This window comes from Antechinus flavipes, chromosome X (assembly GCF_016432865.1).
Source record: "Antechinus flavipes isolate AdamAnt ecotype Samford, QLD, Australia chromosome X, AdamAnt_v2, whole genome shotgun sequence".
In the NCBI taxonomy this organism is placed as follows: Eukaryota; Metazoa; Chordata; class Mammalia; order Dasyuromorphia; family Dasyuridae; genus Antechinus; species Antechinus flavipes.
Window position 1 is genome coordinate 4,673,895 of NC_067404.1, and position 15,821 is coordinate 4,689,715.

The 15,821-nt window shown below is 39.4% G+C and overlaps 2 long non-coding RNA genes across 2 annotated transcripts in view; one reads left to right on the top strand and one right to left on the bottom strand.

Moving 5' to 3' along the window:
* LOC127542983 (uncharacterized) overlaps window positions 1-3,392 on the bottom strand; it is a 68,927-nt gene extending 65,535 nt beyond the window's left edge. Inside the window, exon 1 of the long non-coding RNA XR_007948989.1 lies at window positions 3,322-3,392. This is a non-coding gene — a long non-coding RNA (uncharacterized LOC127542983). The remainder of the gene's footprint in view (window positions 1-3,321) is intronic.
* Window positions 1-3,581, top strand: part of LOC127542986 (uncharacterized) — a 67,338-nt gene extending 63,757 nt beyond the window's left edge. The window contains exon 2 of the long non-coding RNA XR_007949013.1: window positions 3,084-3,581. This is a non-coding gene — a long non-coding RNA (uncharacterized LOC127542986). The remainder of the gene's footprint in view (window positions 1-3,083) is intronic.
* The last annotated feature ends 12,240 nt before the right edge of the window (window positions 3,582-15,821 follow it).

Consider the following 15,821-nt stretch of genomic DNA (forward strand, 5'->3'; position numbering starts at 1 on the left):
CTTTTTTTTTTTTAAGTTTTATTTTATTTTATTTAATAATAACTTTATATTGACAGAATCCATGCGAGGGTAATGTTTTTACAACATTATCCCTTGCACTTGCTTCTGTTCCGATTTTTCCCCTCCCTCCCTCCACCCCCTCCCCTAGATGGCAAACAGTCCTATATATGTTAGATATGTTGCAGTATATCCTAGATACAATATATGCTTGCAGAACTGAACAGTTCTCTTGTTGCACAGGGAGAATTGGATTCAGAAGGTAAAAATAACCCGGGAAAAAAACAAAAATGCAGATAGTTCACATTCATTTCCGAGTGTTCTTTCTTTTGGTGTAGCTGCTTCTGTCCATCATTTATCAATTGAAACTCAGGTCTCTTTGTCAAAGAAATCCACTTCCATCAGAATACATCCTCCTACAATATCGTTGTTGAGGTATATAATGATCTCCTGGTTCTGCTCATTTCACTTAGCATCAGTTCATGTAAGTCTCTCCAAGCCTCTCTGTATTCATCCTGCTGGTCATTTCTTACAGAACAATAATATTCCATAACATTCATATGCCACAATTTACCCAGCCATTCTCCAATGGATGGGCATCCATTCATTTTCCAGTTTCTAGCCACTACAAACGGGGCTGCCACAAACATTTTGGCACATACAGGTCCCTTTCCCTTCTTTAGCATCTCTTTGGGATATAAGACCAATAGAAACACTGCTGGATCAAAGGGTATGCACGGTTTGATACCTTTTTGGGCATAATTCCAGATTGCTCTCCAGAATGGTTGGATTCGTTCACAGTTCCACCAACAATGCATCAGTGTCCCAGTTTTCCCGCATCCCCTCCAACATTCATCATTATTTTTTCCTGTCATCTTAGCCAATCTGACAAGTGTGTAGTGGTATCTCAGAGTTGTCTTAATTTGTATTTCTCTGATCAATAGTGATTTGGAACACGCTTTCATATGAGTGGTAATAGTTTCAATTTCATTATCTGAAAATTGTCTATTCATATCCTTGGACCATTTATCAATTGGAGAATGGCTTGATTTCTTATACATTTGAGTCAGTTCTCTATATATTTTGGAGGCCTTTATCAGAACCTTTAACTGTGAAGATGTTTTCCCAGTTTGTTGCTTAACTTCTAATCTTGTTTGCATTAGTTTTGTTTGTACAAAGGCCTTTTAATTTGATGTAATCAAAATTTCCTGTTTTGGGATCAGTAATGGTCTCTAGTTCACCTTTGGTCACAAATTTCTTTCTCCTCCACAACTCTGAGAGATAAACTAACCTATGTTCCTCTAATTTATTTATAATCTCGTTCTTTATGCCTAGGTCATGGCATTTTGATCTTATCTTGGTATATGGTGTTAAGTGTGGGTCCATGCCTAATTTCTGTCATACTAATTTCCAGTTATCCCAGCAGTTTTTATCAAATAATGAATTCTTATCCCAAAAGTTAGGATCTTTGGGTTTGTCAAACACTAGATTGCTATAGTTGAATATTCTGTCTTGTGAACCTAACTTTTCCACTGATCAAATAATCTATTTCTTAGCCAATACCAAATGGTTTTGGTGACTGCTGCTTTATAATATAATTTTAGATCAGGTACAGCTAGGCCACCTTTATTTGATTTTTTTTTCATTAATTCCCTTGAGATTCTCGACTTTTTATTGTTCCATATGAATTTTGTTGTTATTTTTTTCTAGGTCATTAAAATATTTTCTTGGAAGTCTGATTGGTATAGCACTAAATAAATAGATTAGTTTAGGGAGTATTGTCATCTTTATTATATTCGCTCAGCCTATCCAAGAGCACTTAATATTTTTCCAATTATTTAAGTCTGACTTTATTTGTGTGGAGACTTTTTTGTAATTTTTCTCATATAATTCCTGACTTTCCTTTGGTAGATAGATTCCCAAATATTTTATGCTATCAACAGTTATTCTGAATGGAATTTCTCTTTGTATCTCTTGCTGTTGGGTTTTGTTGGTGATGTATAAAAATGCTGAGGATTTATGGGGATTTAGTTTGTATCCAGCTACATTGCTAAAATTATGAATTATTTCTAATAGCTTTTTAGTAGAATCTCTGGGGTTCTCTAGGTATACCATCATATCATCTGCAAAGAGTGATAGTTTGGTTTTCTCATTGCCTACTCTAATTCCTTTAATCTCTTTCTCAACTCATTGCAGAGGCTAGTGTTTCTAATACGATATTAAATAATAATGGTGATAGTGGGCAACCTTTCTTCACTCCAGATCTTACTCTCCCTCCCGTTTCCAATTGAAACAGGCCTTTCCTGGCAAGCTTCAAAAGTATCTTCGCCGGTAATTTGTTGCACTCCCACTATTCCTGGATTCTGCCATCCAGAACTGGATTTGCTAATTAGTCTGAAGGTTGTAGCAGAAGGTTAGAAAGAAATGTATGTCCTCTTTGCCATTTTGGCTCCCCATTGGATTTTTCATGTCAGATGTTTCCTCCCTGATCCATTATTCACTCAGCAGTCAAAAGGACCTACCCAATCCCTTGGTCAATTAATCCTTTCAGTAAATGCAGTGGTTCCCCAATTCAATTAGGATGTCATAGAGACCCTTCTGTTTGTCACTGAGAGTCCTTTCAAACCTGGCTAGATCTTACCTTTACATCCTTATTCTATACTACTTGATCATGATACCATTAATCAGTCAACATTTCCTAAGTGTGTATAGTGTGGCAGGCAATGTGCTCAGCCCTGGGATTCCCAAGAAAATTTTCGTCTTTCAAGGAGCTTCAGTTCTAAAGGAGAGACAACAAATACATACAGACTTCATACAGAATAAATAGCAAGCATTGACCATGTGAAGGCACTAGAATTAAGAAGGTTTAGGAAAGACTTCTCAAAAAGATAAGATTTTAGTTGGAAGGGAAGCAGATGAGAAAGGAGAGCATTCCAAGCAATGGGGACCACGAGAGAAAATGCCAGAAGCTGAGAGATGGAGGGTCCTGTTTGTGGGATAAGCAGGGTACCAATGTCACCGGTTCAAAGCCTGAGGCGCAAGAAGTCTGGAGAGATAGGAGGGGGCCAGAGCCTTTCAGGAGCAAGGTTTTCCTGTTTCCTCTTCCTCACACAAGATACTTGATTACCCATCTACATATCCCTGCAAAGGCTGTCTCCCATGACTCCTACAAAGTAGGCATCTAATGAATGCTCACTGATCAATTAATTGACCTTCAAGAACATAGCACACTCTTTCCCTGACACGTGGTCTCTGCAGTTTCTGAAATATTTAGACTTGGGTCAATAAAACCATTCTAGAAAGTCCAGTATCTCCCCTGTACACCTGGAATTAAACAGAGACTCCAGTCGTTGCCTTTTAAAGATCTTGAGAATTTAGCTATATGCTACTTGGTTAGTTATATACTGTTCTCTTCCATGGGTTTTACTGTAATTGCCTGCTTAGTTTTGATTTCACATGACTCTTCATTTCCAGAAATCCCTTACGACTGGCACAATGTGCCTGGCGCATAGTAGGTGATCGATACATGTCTGCTGAATTGAATGAGATTGAAAGTATATGCATATTAAAAGCTTGTTCACCAATTACTTGCCTTTGAGGAACATTACGTGTCTTCTTTCACTGACATCTTGTGTTCAAACAGGATACTGCAATGCATTTTAAAATTTAGGACAGGGAAAAATACTAAGGACATCCTATTATGCCTATTTCTTAATATTACACTTAGATGAATTCCACAGTGTAATTGTATTTATTTCAACCTGTGGGACAGTTTTCTCCAGGTTAAATGGCAAAGAAGGGCGATAACTGAAGTAACGAATTCCTTCAGTGTGCATAGAAACGAAGCCAAATCATCAGTATTGAAATGACCCAACAAAGTTCATATGGAAAACAAGAGGTCAAGAATTTCAAGGGAATTAATGAAAAAAAATCAAATGAAGGTGGCGTAGCTGAACCAGATCTAAAATTATATTATAGAGCAGCAGTTACCAAAACCATTTGGTATTGACTAAGGAATAGATTAGTTCATCAGTGGTATAGGTTAGGTTCAAAGGACAAAACAGTCAAGGACTATAGCAGTCTAGTGTTTGACAAACCCAGAGACCCCAGTAGAACTTACTGTTTGACAAAAATTGCTGGGAAAATTGGAAACTGGTATGGCAGAAACTAGGCATCGACCCACACTTAACACCGTACACCAAGATAAGGTCAAAATGGGTTCATGCTCTAGGCATAAAGGAGATTATAAATAAATTAGAGGAACACAGGATAGTTTACCTCTCAGACCTGTGGAAGAGGAAGGAATTTATGACTCAAGAAGAACTAGAGATCATTATTGACCACAAAATAGAAAATTTTGATTATATCAAATTGAAAAGTTTTTGTACAAATAAAACTAATGCAGACAAGATTAGAAGGGAAACAATAAACTGGGAAAATATTTTTACAGTCAAAGGTTCTAATAAAGGACTCATTTCCAAAATATATAGAGAATTGACTCTAATTTATAAGAAATCAAGCCATTCTCCAATTGATAAATGGTCAAAGGAGATGAACAGACAATTCTCAGATGAAGAAATTGAAACTATCTCTAGCCATATGCAAAAATGCTCCAAGTCATTATCCTTATATACTTCAATAACAATATATACTTATATATACATTATACTTATATACTTCAATAACAATACTATATGAAGATCAATTCTGATGGACCTGGCCATCTTCAGCAATGAGATGACCCAAATCAGTTCCAATGGAGCAGTAATGAAGTGAACCAGCCACGCCCAGCAAAAGAACTCTGGGAGATGACTAAGAACCATTACATTGAATTCCCAATTCCTATATTTTTGCCTGTCTGCATTTTGGATTTCTTTCACAGGCTAATTGTACAATATTTCAGAGTCTGATTGTTTTGTACAGCAAAATGAGGGTTTGGTCATGTATATTTATTGTGTATCTAATTTACACTTAAATATATTTAACATCTACTGGTCATCCTGTCATCTAGGGGAGTGGGGGGAGGGAGGGGAATAATTGGAACAAAAGGTTTGACAATTGTCAATGCTGTAAAATTATCCATACATATAACTTGTAGATAAAAAGCTATGAAAAACAAATTTAAATAAAATCCAAAAAAAATGAAATTACCTATTAAACTCATCAGATTGCAAAGATCATCTGATATAAGACAAGAACTTATAATTGTAGAGACACCACTGGTTTGCTTTCACTCTTACTTTCACTTCATGCAATGAAATATTGACACAAATCACTCACAAGAGCAATATTCAGAGAAGACAAATTCAAAAACTAGGGTAATAGTTTTGAAGGCAGTTTATGAAAATAATATCAAATCAGAGTGAGTCTTGGCCCTTATCAAATGAGGCATGCAGGTAATCACTGGCTTTGGTGAGCAGGGTTAGAAAATTGAAAAGAAAACCCTGGGAACTGATGAAGTCAGTAAGTGTGGCTACAGCTGTAGTCATTGTCCTAAGTAGCTGGGCTGGGATTCCAGTCTAGCTCCTCTACTTCCAGATGTTAAATGATTGCCATCTGTCTCCCACTGTTATGCTCCATCTGAACAAAGCCATGTTTCTCTCTGGTTGTGTCTCTTTCCCTCTCTTCAACTCTGTTTCTGTCTCTGTCTCTCTCTGGCACTTTGCCTCAGTTCCCCCTCTACCAGTCATTCCATGACCCCGCATTTAGGGATGAAAGAAGCCTCAGAGACCAGTTAGTTCCATTCCCCACTTTTACAGAGGAGGAAACTGCAAACCTCAGAGATCCGGCGATTTTGTGAGAGGACACAGCTCAGAAGTGTGTGGGGCACATTCGAACCTGGGTTTTCCTGACACAAATTTCAGTTCTGTATCCTGCTGCCTTCTGTTCTCTCATATTGCTAAGCTCCTCTCATCTCTCTAGAAGTTTTGAGATGGAGGTATAAGGAAAGGAGTGGCTTTTCTATTTAACAAGAAAAAGAACACCCCCTAAGTGGAACAATTCTGCTGCTGAGCACTTACTAGATCCTTATTGATCTGAACTGATTTCTTTGTCTTCCTGCCTACATAATACTGCCACGAGAGATTTGGAAGGATTTACACACAGCTTACGTTATGAGGTAATAAAAGGTATAAAACCATCATTTAGCACCAAAGGTGATGCAAATCTGTGGGCATCCTATCATGGAAACAAGAGAAGGCAATAATACTTCTGCAGCACAAGGGGCCTAAGGAGACATGGCCACTCCAACACCCTCTAAGTCTCCGGAAAACCTTCTGTCTACCAGGGTCTGAGGGGATTGCCCCATCTCCTGCTCCCCCTGCTCCACATATCTGAGGATTACCCCAGGCATCAGTGTATCAAGTCCTGTCATCAAAGAGCAAAATGACAGATTGTGTATAAATCAAGTCCCAGGACCATGGCAACACAGAAAAGCTGCTTCTTTCTGCAGCTACTGTGCTAAGTAACGGAGCAGAATAATGGACCGCATGAGCCCAGTTGTCCTTTCCGGCAGGGTAACCCATCTCCAAACCCCCCAGAGCCCTGGACAGTGAGCCTGCTATGCTTAGAAAAGAGCCGAGGTGAATTTCCACAGAGTATTCTGTTCTGCTTTTCCTTCCAAAGCCTGACAGAGAACAGAACAGGAAAATCTCCCAGAACTGTGTTTATGTGGAAGACTTGCAACAATTAGGAAAGATTTCTTAGGGTAAAAAAAAGAAACAAAAAACAAAAAACTTGAGAAAGCGCTGAAGAGATGATGGCCAAAGGAAATCTGAAGAATCAGTTCCAAGGTCATTGGCTTTTAAGTCAGTTGCTCTAGAAAAATCCTCGTTGTGCCCTGACTACTTGTCCAGCACAGGGCTTGATTCTGTGGAGAGGGAAAGGGAGAGAATGAGACAGAGGAAGAGAGGATGAAGGGAGGAGCACCAGAAGTGTTGTCTCAGCTCGGCTCCAGGACTCACTGAGTTTGCTCTTTTGTGCTTCCCACTGCCCCTCACCTCGGATCAGCAACTTAGACACTGCTTTTTGATAACAGCATTTTTACCTGCTCACAGAAAGAGGAAGTGAGGTTGGGTTAGGAGGCCATTTTTGGCAGAATGGAAGCAGCTTGGACTGGGAACCCAAGAAGCCCAAGTGCAAGTTCTGCCTCTGTCTCTGATGACCTGTGTGGGCCGGAACAGGCCCCTTAGGGCCTCTGAACTTCCTTTCCCAGATCATAAAATGAGAAAGTTCCATTTGAGAACCTCTGCGCTCTTTTCAGCATTCCTATGCATGCCTTTAAGCAAGTCACTTCTCTGTGGACCTCAGTTTCTGCATCTGTAAACTGAGTAGGTTGCATATATGCCCTTTGATAGCCCTTGAACCTTGCCCAGGACCTTTAACAAATCAGCTTGGGAACAAGAGGGACATTGAACTATATGGTTTCTGAGATCCCTCCCATCTCTAGACCTAGGGGCCGGTGGATTCCCCTGAAGGCCTCAAAGACCCGTGTGGAGAAAGAACCAAGGCCGCAGGGACACACCACCCATCTGAGAGTGCTGGTAGTGCCTGAAGACAAAGATGGCTTGGTTGAGAATGGCGTGCACCAGAAGGAGAGGGAGAGAGAACAGGGTCCAGGGGCCATGAAAGCCTGAGAGACAGCGTTTCTGGGTAATGACTCATCAATGTATTAATTGGACTAGCTGAGGATCGCTCAATTGATGACCTCCAAGACCAAACACCAAACCTTTGGAAAAGGAGGAGTCCCAGATTGGCGAAAACCAACCCTGCCAGGTCAGCAGGTGTGAGGAGGAGGCAGGTACAGGACTGAGGAGGTGGGCTTCGGCCGCTCTCCTCCCTGCTTGAAGAGGACCAAAATGACCTCGCCATGTCAGGGTCGAGTTGCGGTGTTGGTGGCTTGTGTGGCTAAAAGTCTTCAGCTCCTCCTCCTGCTGAGACCATGGCTTCATCATGAGCCTCAGCCGCTTCTAGCAGCCTGGAGGAAGGAAGGTACCCAGGCCGCTCTATCTGGGCTTCTCCTACACTGCTGCGGAGTCTTCACCTGGATCCGATGCCTTCTGATGGGGCAGAAACTGTGGCAGATAACCGGGATGTCGGTGATGTCGTCTGAATTCTCATTGACACAGAAGGAATTCAGTAGCCTCCATTTCATCAATTGAGGGTGTTATTTGAAACGAGAGGCAGCCTTTGCTATGAGATGGCTGGCTAAGCAGGCACTTTCTGCACTCGCCACAAGGCAGGGACCTCCCTTGTATATATAATCTGCTCCTCTCTGGCCTCAAACTTTCACTAGGATGCCATCTTCTGGAGGTGGAGCCAACATGGTGGAATGAAGAGAGGGACTCACCCGTGTGCTCTCCCAGGCCCTGCCACACCTTTAAATAATGACCCCGACACATTTAGAGCATCAGACCCCACAAAAAGATGGACTTGGGCACTTGTCCAGCTTGAGGAGGCTTGGGAGGTTGGCAGGAGGAGTCTATTGCCTCAGGATGGGTCTGGGAAGCAAAGTCAGGTGCAGGTTGTTCCACCACAGACCCTGCCCCAGGAACCCAGGAAGTGGCAGCCAAAATGTGGTGTTTTGTTCTTTAAAATATGATGCTTCTCTCTGGGAGCAGGTTTCTTGGGGAGGTTTTCTGGAGGCAGACTTTCAGTTGAAAGTAATCATCACTCTAAACACAGCCAGGTGATAAAAGTTCAAATGTTTATTTTCTTTTTTTTTTAATTTTTTAATAATTTTTTATTGACAGAATGCATGCCAGGGTAATTTTTTACAGCATTATCCCTTGCATTCACTTCTGTTCCGATTTTTCCCCTCCCTCCCTCCACCCATTGCCCCAGATGGCAAGCAGTCCTTTACATGTTGAATGGGTTGCAGTATATCCTAGATACAATATATGTGTGCAGAACCGAACAGTTATCTTGTTGCACAGGGAGAATTGAATTCAGAAGGTAGAAATAACCCGGGAAGAAAAACAAAAATGCAAGCAGTTTATATTCATTTTCCAGTGTTCTTTCTCTGGGTGTAGCTGCTTCTGTCCATCTTTGCTCAATTAAGGCTCTCTTTTTCAAAGAGGTCCACTTCCATCAGAATACATCCTCAAACAGTATAGTTGTTGAGGTATATAATGATCTCCTGGTTCTGCTCATTTCACTCAGCATCAGTTCATGTAAGTCTCGCCAGTCCTCTCTGTATTCATCCTGCTGGTCGTTCCTTACAGAACAATAATATTCCATAACGTTCATATACCACAATTTACCCAGCCATTCTCCAATTGATGGACATCCTTTCATTTTCCAGCTTCTAGCCACTACAAACAGGGCTGCCACAAACATTTTGGCACATACAGGTCCCCTTCCTTTCTTTAGTATCTCTTTGGTGTATAAGCCCAGTAGAAACACTGCTGGATCAAAGGGTATGCACAGCTTGATAACTTTTTGAGGATAGTTCCAAATTGCTCTCCAGAATGGCTGGATATGTTCACAATTCCAACAATGTATCAGTGTCCCTGTTTTCCCACATCCCCTTCAACATTCCCCATTATCTTTGCCTGTCATTCTAGCCAATCTGACAGGTGTGTAGTGGTATCTCAGAGTTGTCTTAATTTGCATTTCTCTGATTAATAATGATTTGGAGCATCTTTTCATATGTCTATAAATAGTTTCAATTTCTTCGTCTGAGAATTGTCTGTTCATATCCTTTGACCATTTATCAATTGGAGAATGGTTTGATTTCTTATAGATTAGGGTCAATTCTCTAGATATTTTGGAAATGAGCCCTTTATAAGAACCTTTGATTGTAAAAATGTTTTCCCAGTTTATTGTTTCCCTTCTAATCTTGTTTGCATTTGTTTTGTTTGTACAAAAACTTTTCAATTTGATATAATCAAAATTTTCTATGTTGTGGTCAATAGTGATCTCTAGTTCTTCTTTGGTCATAAATTCCTCCCTCTTCCACAGGTCTGAGAGGTAAACTATCCTATGCTCTTCCAATTTATTTATCATCTCATTCTTAATGCCTAGATCATGAACCTCAAATGTTTATTTTCTCCTTCTTTGGGCTGGGGTAGCTTTCTTAAGGGCCTCAGCTTTCCTTGGTTCCGAGAGCTCTCGTTGCTAGTCTTTTGCCTCTAACTCAACTCCGAATGTCTCCAGCCGGCACCGAGGTGAAAGTTGGAATGGATCTGCCTTGCCTCCAAGAGAGAGCTTCTCTCTGAACTGACCCCGACTGGCTCACTGAAGCTCTAGTTATGCTGGGTGTGAAAGGTTGTCTCCTCCTCCGAGGGAGGGATTAAGGGAGGTGTGAATTCACAAAGTTCCAAAGTTAACTTTGTGAATCTCCCATACTTGTGAACTCCAATGAGTCCTGAACTACTTCTTGCTTATACGAGCTCTCTCAAGGTGTGAACACAAGCATTGGATCAATTCCATTGAGTTAACACTAGGATTCTAACATCTCCCTTGGGTTATCACCTTGTTTCAAGTGGAGTTAACACTAGGATTCTAACAGCTGTGTATGTTTTTCTCCTGGCTTTGCTCACTTCACTTTGCATCAGTTCATATATGTCTTCCCAAGGTTTTCTGAAGTCTTCCTGTTCCTCATTTGATATAGCATGCTAATTAGTACTCCATCACAATCATCTAATCCAACTTATTTAGTCACTCCACATTTGACGGTCATCCCCTGATTTCCAATTCTTTTTCACCACAGAAAGAGCTACTGTAGATACTTTTGTATAAATTAGTATAAATTGGTTCTTTCCCCCCTTTAAAAATGTTTTTGGGATACAGATCGAGTTACGGTATTGCTGGATCAATGTGTGTATATAGTGTTGTTGTCCCTAGGGTGTGGCTCAAAAACATGTCTCCATAATGATTGAACTAATTCACAATTCTAAAAACAATTCAATAGCTTCCCAGTTTTTTTCACATCCCTTCCAGCATTTGTCATTTTTCTTTTCTGTCATATCAGGAAATCTATTAGGTGTGAAATGGTACCGCAGAGTTGGTTTCATTTGTATTTCTTTTATCAGTTGTAATTTAAATATTACTACAAATAAAAAGAGGCAAGTATTTTAATGGGATTTTTAAAAAAAATATTCATTTTGAAATTAAAGACAAAAGAGAGAACATTTCCGTAAACACAACACAGTATAAACTGAAGATTCAGTATAAAACCATGAATTTCCATTTCATGTTTTTTACTTACATAATGGCATATGAATGTATATAGTTATATATGTGTATGATTATAGAATAATAGGTATGTACTTACACATATATGTGTATGTGCTCAAATATGTACGTAAATGTATGTGGGTGTAGGTGCATATATATTGATATATGTGTCTTATGTGCATATGTATTCTGTGTATATATAAATACGCTCACATAAATCAGCACTTAAAGGTCGCCTTGTAGGGGAGCAAGGGGGGAAAGAATAAAATACATATATCAGAGATGGAGGGGCCCTTCAAGCAGAATGACAAGTTAAGGGGCAGTGAGCACAAAGGAAGTTGAAGTTTAGTGCTGGAAGGGACCTTGGATCATAGAATAGCAGAACTGGAGTGGCTATTAAACGATAACAGAGCACAGATGGCTGCTTTTTAAGATGAAAGGACTGAGGCAAGGAGATAGGAAATAACTTTTTGAGGAATCACAGCCCCACATTACAAGGTGAAGTCCTAATAACTAGTGTAGGGCTCTTTTTTTAAAGATGGCTTTTGGGGTCAGACATCACAGCCAGCTTCCTCTTCAAGAGAGGGTGAGTTCTTAGGCTAAGTGACTAAGGACATTTGTCTTAGCTGTTTTGCAAGAGCCCTTTAAGAAGGGCTGGTCCTACTGATTCTCTCTTGCACTTATTTTTGTTCCTCTATTTTTTTTTTTATGTTTTTCTCATGCTTTTTCTGGTCAGTTGGTGATCCTAATGGAGCCTTGGCCTCTAGGTGGAGATTTCAGTGGGAACCTGACATAGGACTGATGATCTTCACAAGAGTGTCTCAACATTGTTCTTCTTTTCTTTTTTCCTTTATTTTTTTGGTGAGGTAATTGGGGTTAAATTGACTTGCCTAGGGTCGCACAGCTACTATTAAGTGTTGAGTGTCTGAGACCAGACTTTTACTCAGGTCTTCCTGACCTCATGGCCAGTGCTCCATCCACTGTGCCATCTAGCTGACCTAGTATTTTTCTTTATAATGTTGTTACTGCATCATTTCTTCTTTATTTCTGCTCACGTCAGTCTGCATTACTCTTCTGATGTTTCTCAGAACGTGACCCCATTTCATTCTTTAGAGTGCAATGGCATTTTTTAAATAACATTTTTCCATTTACATTTAAGAGTAGATTTTAATATATATTTTAAAATATTGAGTTCCAAATTTTCTTCCTTTCTTTCCACCTTCCTAACATGATAAGCAATTTAATGTAGGCTCTATATGTACAGTCATGTAAAACCTATTCCTATATCAGTCAGGTTATGGAAATAGAAACAGATGAAAAGAAAAGAAAATAATTCATAAAAAGAAAGTTTAAATATCATGCTTTGATCTGTGTTCATACTCCATAGGTTCTTTCTCTGGATGTGAAGAACATACTCCCTCATGCTTCTTTGTAGCAAACAGATCATTGTGTTAATGATAAAAGCTAAGTAATTCATACTTTATTGTAGTATTCCCTTTTGGCTTTTCTTGGAGGTCTCTGGGAGCAGCTTCGTTTCAGTTCAGCAATCACCACAAGTGCAGCCAGGGGTTAAAGTCCAAATTCTTTATTGTCTCCTTCAAAGTCTTGTCTCCTTTCCTGGGGCCCGGTTAGCTTTCTTAGAGGACTATCTCTCTCCTTGGTTCCGTGGGCTTGAGCTCCTGCCTCCTTCTCTGGATTCTTAATCCCCCTGACTTCAAAGGTTTGTGCTTCAGCCTGCAGCCACCACAAAAGTGGACAATGGAATGAATGTCTCAGCCGTGGAGAGCTTCTAGTGCTCTTGTTATTTCTGGCCCTGAGAGCTTCTAGCTTATATCCTCCACACTGAGTACAAACCAATCATTATATCACTAGGAAACCAGTATTTGGTAGGATCACATCAATGCTAAACTAGATTTAACCATTGTCTCCTCGATTCCACTTAGTACTTTGTTTCAAGTTGTGGCCCATAACATCTCCTCATAGCATTAAAAAAATCACACTGAACCATGCTAAATCACATAACTATTGTCTCTATCAATTGCCCTGACTTAGTACCTTGTAAGAATCCTTTGTTTCAAGTTCAGAGTTCTGGCCTCTAATAGTTTACTATCCTGCAATCTTGCTTTTGCTATATTCTCTTGGCTTTGCTAACTTAACTTTGCAGCAGTTCATATAAATCTTTTCACATTTTTTTTTCTGAATTCTGCCTGCTCATCCTTTCTTTTTGCACAACAGAATTGCATTATATTCATATACCCCAAGTTGTTCAGCGATTTTACAACTGATCCATCTTCCCCTCAGTTTCCAATTAGTAGTATCTCAGAGTTCTTTTAATTTACATTTCTCTAAACCATGATAGCATCGAGCTCTTTTTCTTCTCACTGCGCAAAGCTTTAATTTCTTCATCTGAAAATTGCCTGTTCATATCTTTTGACTATTTGCACTGAGAAATGACTTGTATTATTATAAATTTGACTCAGTTATTCAGATACATGAGAAATGAATCTATAAAATTATTGCTGGAATTTTGCTGATATTTGCTGTTAAATCATTTCCCACTTTTCTACTTTCTTTCTTATCATGGTTGCATTTTGGTTTTGAGTGTGTGTACAAAAACATTTTTCCTTAATATATACAAAATAACCCATTTTACGTCTCGTGAAGCTCCCGATGTCTTTTTTATTCTTAAACTCTTCTCTTCTATAGAATGAATCCATGCTCCCCTAATTTCTTGATAGTATCATCTTTTAGGTCTAAGTTATATACCCATTTTGACCTTCCTCTCACATACACTACATGATAGTGGTCCTTCCCTAATTTCTGACAAAGTGCTCTCCATTTTCTCTAGAATTTTGCTGTATAATGAATTTTTCTCTGAGAAGTTTGAGTCTTAATGTTTCTCAGACACTAGATGTCTGTTGTCATTTACTATTCTGTCTTGTGTACTTAATCTATTCCACTGATTCAACACTGTATTTCTAAAACACTAGCAGATAGTGTGGATCATTAATACTTTAAAACAGAAGTTAAGATCTGGCATGGTTCGTTTGTCTTCCTTTTCATTATATGTGTGTGTCTTCTTGTGATATTTTTGACCTCTTTTTCCTCCACATATATTTTGTAATGACTATCTTCCCGAATCTATGAAAACATTTTTGATAGTTTAATTACTTGGGCTCTTAATAATTTAAACAAATCAGGTTGGATGATCATTTTCATTATATTGGTGCAGGCTATGCATAGCAATTGATATATTGTGAATTACTTACATCTGATTGATTTGTATGAAAAGTATTTTCTGTCCATATAATTCCTGATTTGTCTTGGCAGGTAGACCCCCACGTATGTTATGTCATCCACAGCTTTTTTAAATGAAGTTTTTCTATCTGTGGTTGCTGAGTTTTGTTGGTTATATGTGGAAATGTTAAGGGTTTTTGTGATTATTTTATATCCTTTAACTGTGCAAAATTTGTCTATTGTTTCAACTACTGTTTAGTTTATTCTTTAGGATTATCTACGTATAGTATCTGCAACAAGTAAGGACTTTGTCATTGTTTATTCTACTTTCTAAAAATTCCTTTTTCTCTTATTGCTAGAAGTAACATTTATTCCCCAGAAGACTTCTAGGTTATTCCTCATTACAAATAATGCTTGCTGTTGATATTAGAAAAAAAAGTGTTTCTTATCTCATGGAAAACTTCCCTTATTCCTGTGTTCTTTGGTGTTTGAGGAAGAGTGGTCCTTAGAATGTAGATGATTAGAAATAAGAAGATCCTTCCATAAAAGTGTAGAGCTTCACTGATTTTCTATTTCCTTCAAAAATAAGTAACCTCCTTGTGCTATAACCATGAAGAAGTGCATCTGACAACAGGCATCACAAAAGAACCTGATCTATATGTATTCCCCAGAATCAATCAAAAGAACTTCCTTAAGGGATTTAATCGTGCCATTAACAACTTGTATGAAGACAGGGACCCATGCCTGAATGTGGTAGAGTTTCCTGGGTTTTTGAAGTAGAGAGCATTCAGCAGAGTCAAAGTAAGCTGAGCCAAGAACTGTGAGAGCTGGGTCAGCGGGCTCTAGGAGAAAGAGAGGGGAGGACTGAACTCTGACAGAGAGGGAAAGATGATCCCTGGATCTAGGAGCATCTCAGAGTAGAAGAGCAGACTGGTGCCACCAGGGTACCCAACTGCACAAGGCCTAAGAAAAGTTCCACAGAGGGATCTCCTCCTTCCCAACTGATATTCTTCGTATCTATCCAGTCACAGACACTACAGTCATCTTTTTAGTTACATGAATGTCTCTAATAATCGGAATTTTGTCTCAAACACAAAGAGGTTAGGGGTACTATGGAGAGAGGTAGGAGTGTCAATTTAAGCAGAGAGCCCAAACTCTGATTAAATAGTCGGAATTTTCCTCACCCATCATCAAGCTCCACTTAAGTGGAATGCCTTAAAGCTACAGAAGAGGGAACCACGCAGACTGAGGTAGGACATTCTACTAGCCCTCGGCTCACTTTCCAGGTGAGCTCATGCATATAAGGGGGTACGCTTTTCCAGAGATCATAGAATGTCAGGCCTGGCCACATCCTCACCATGTGGTATCTGAGAGCTCGCAGAGATACGCGAACATGAAATTTCAGGGCT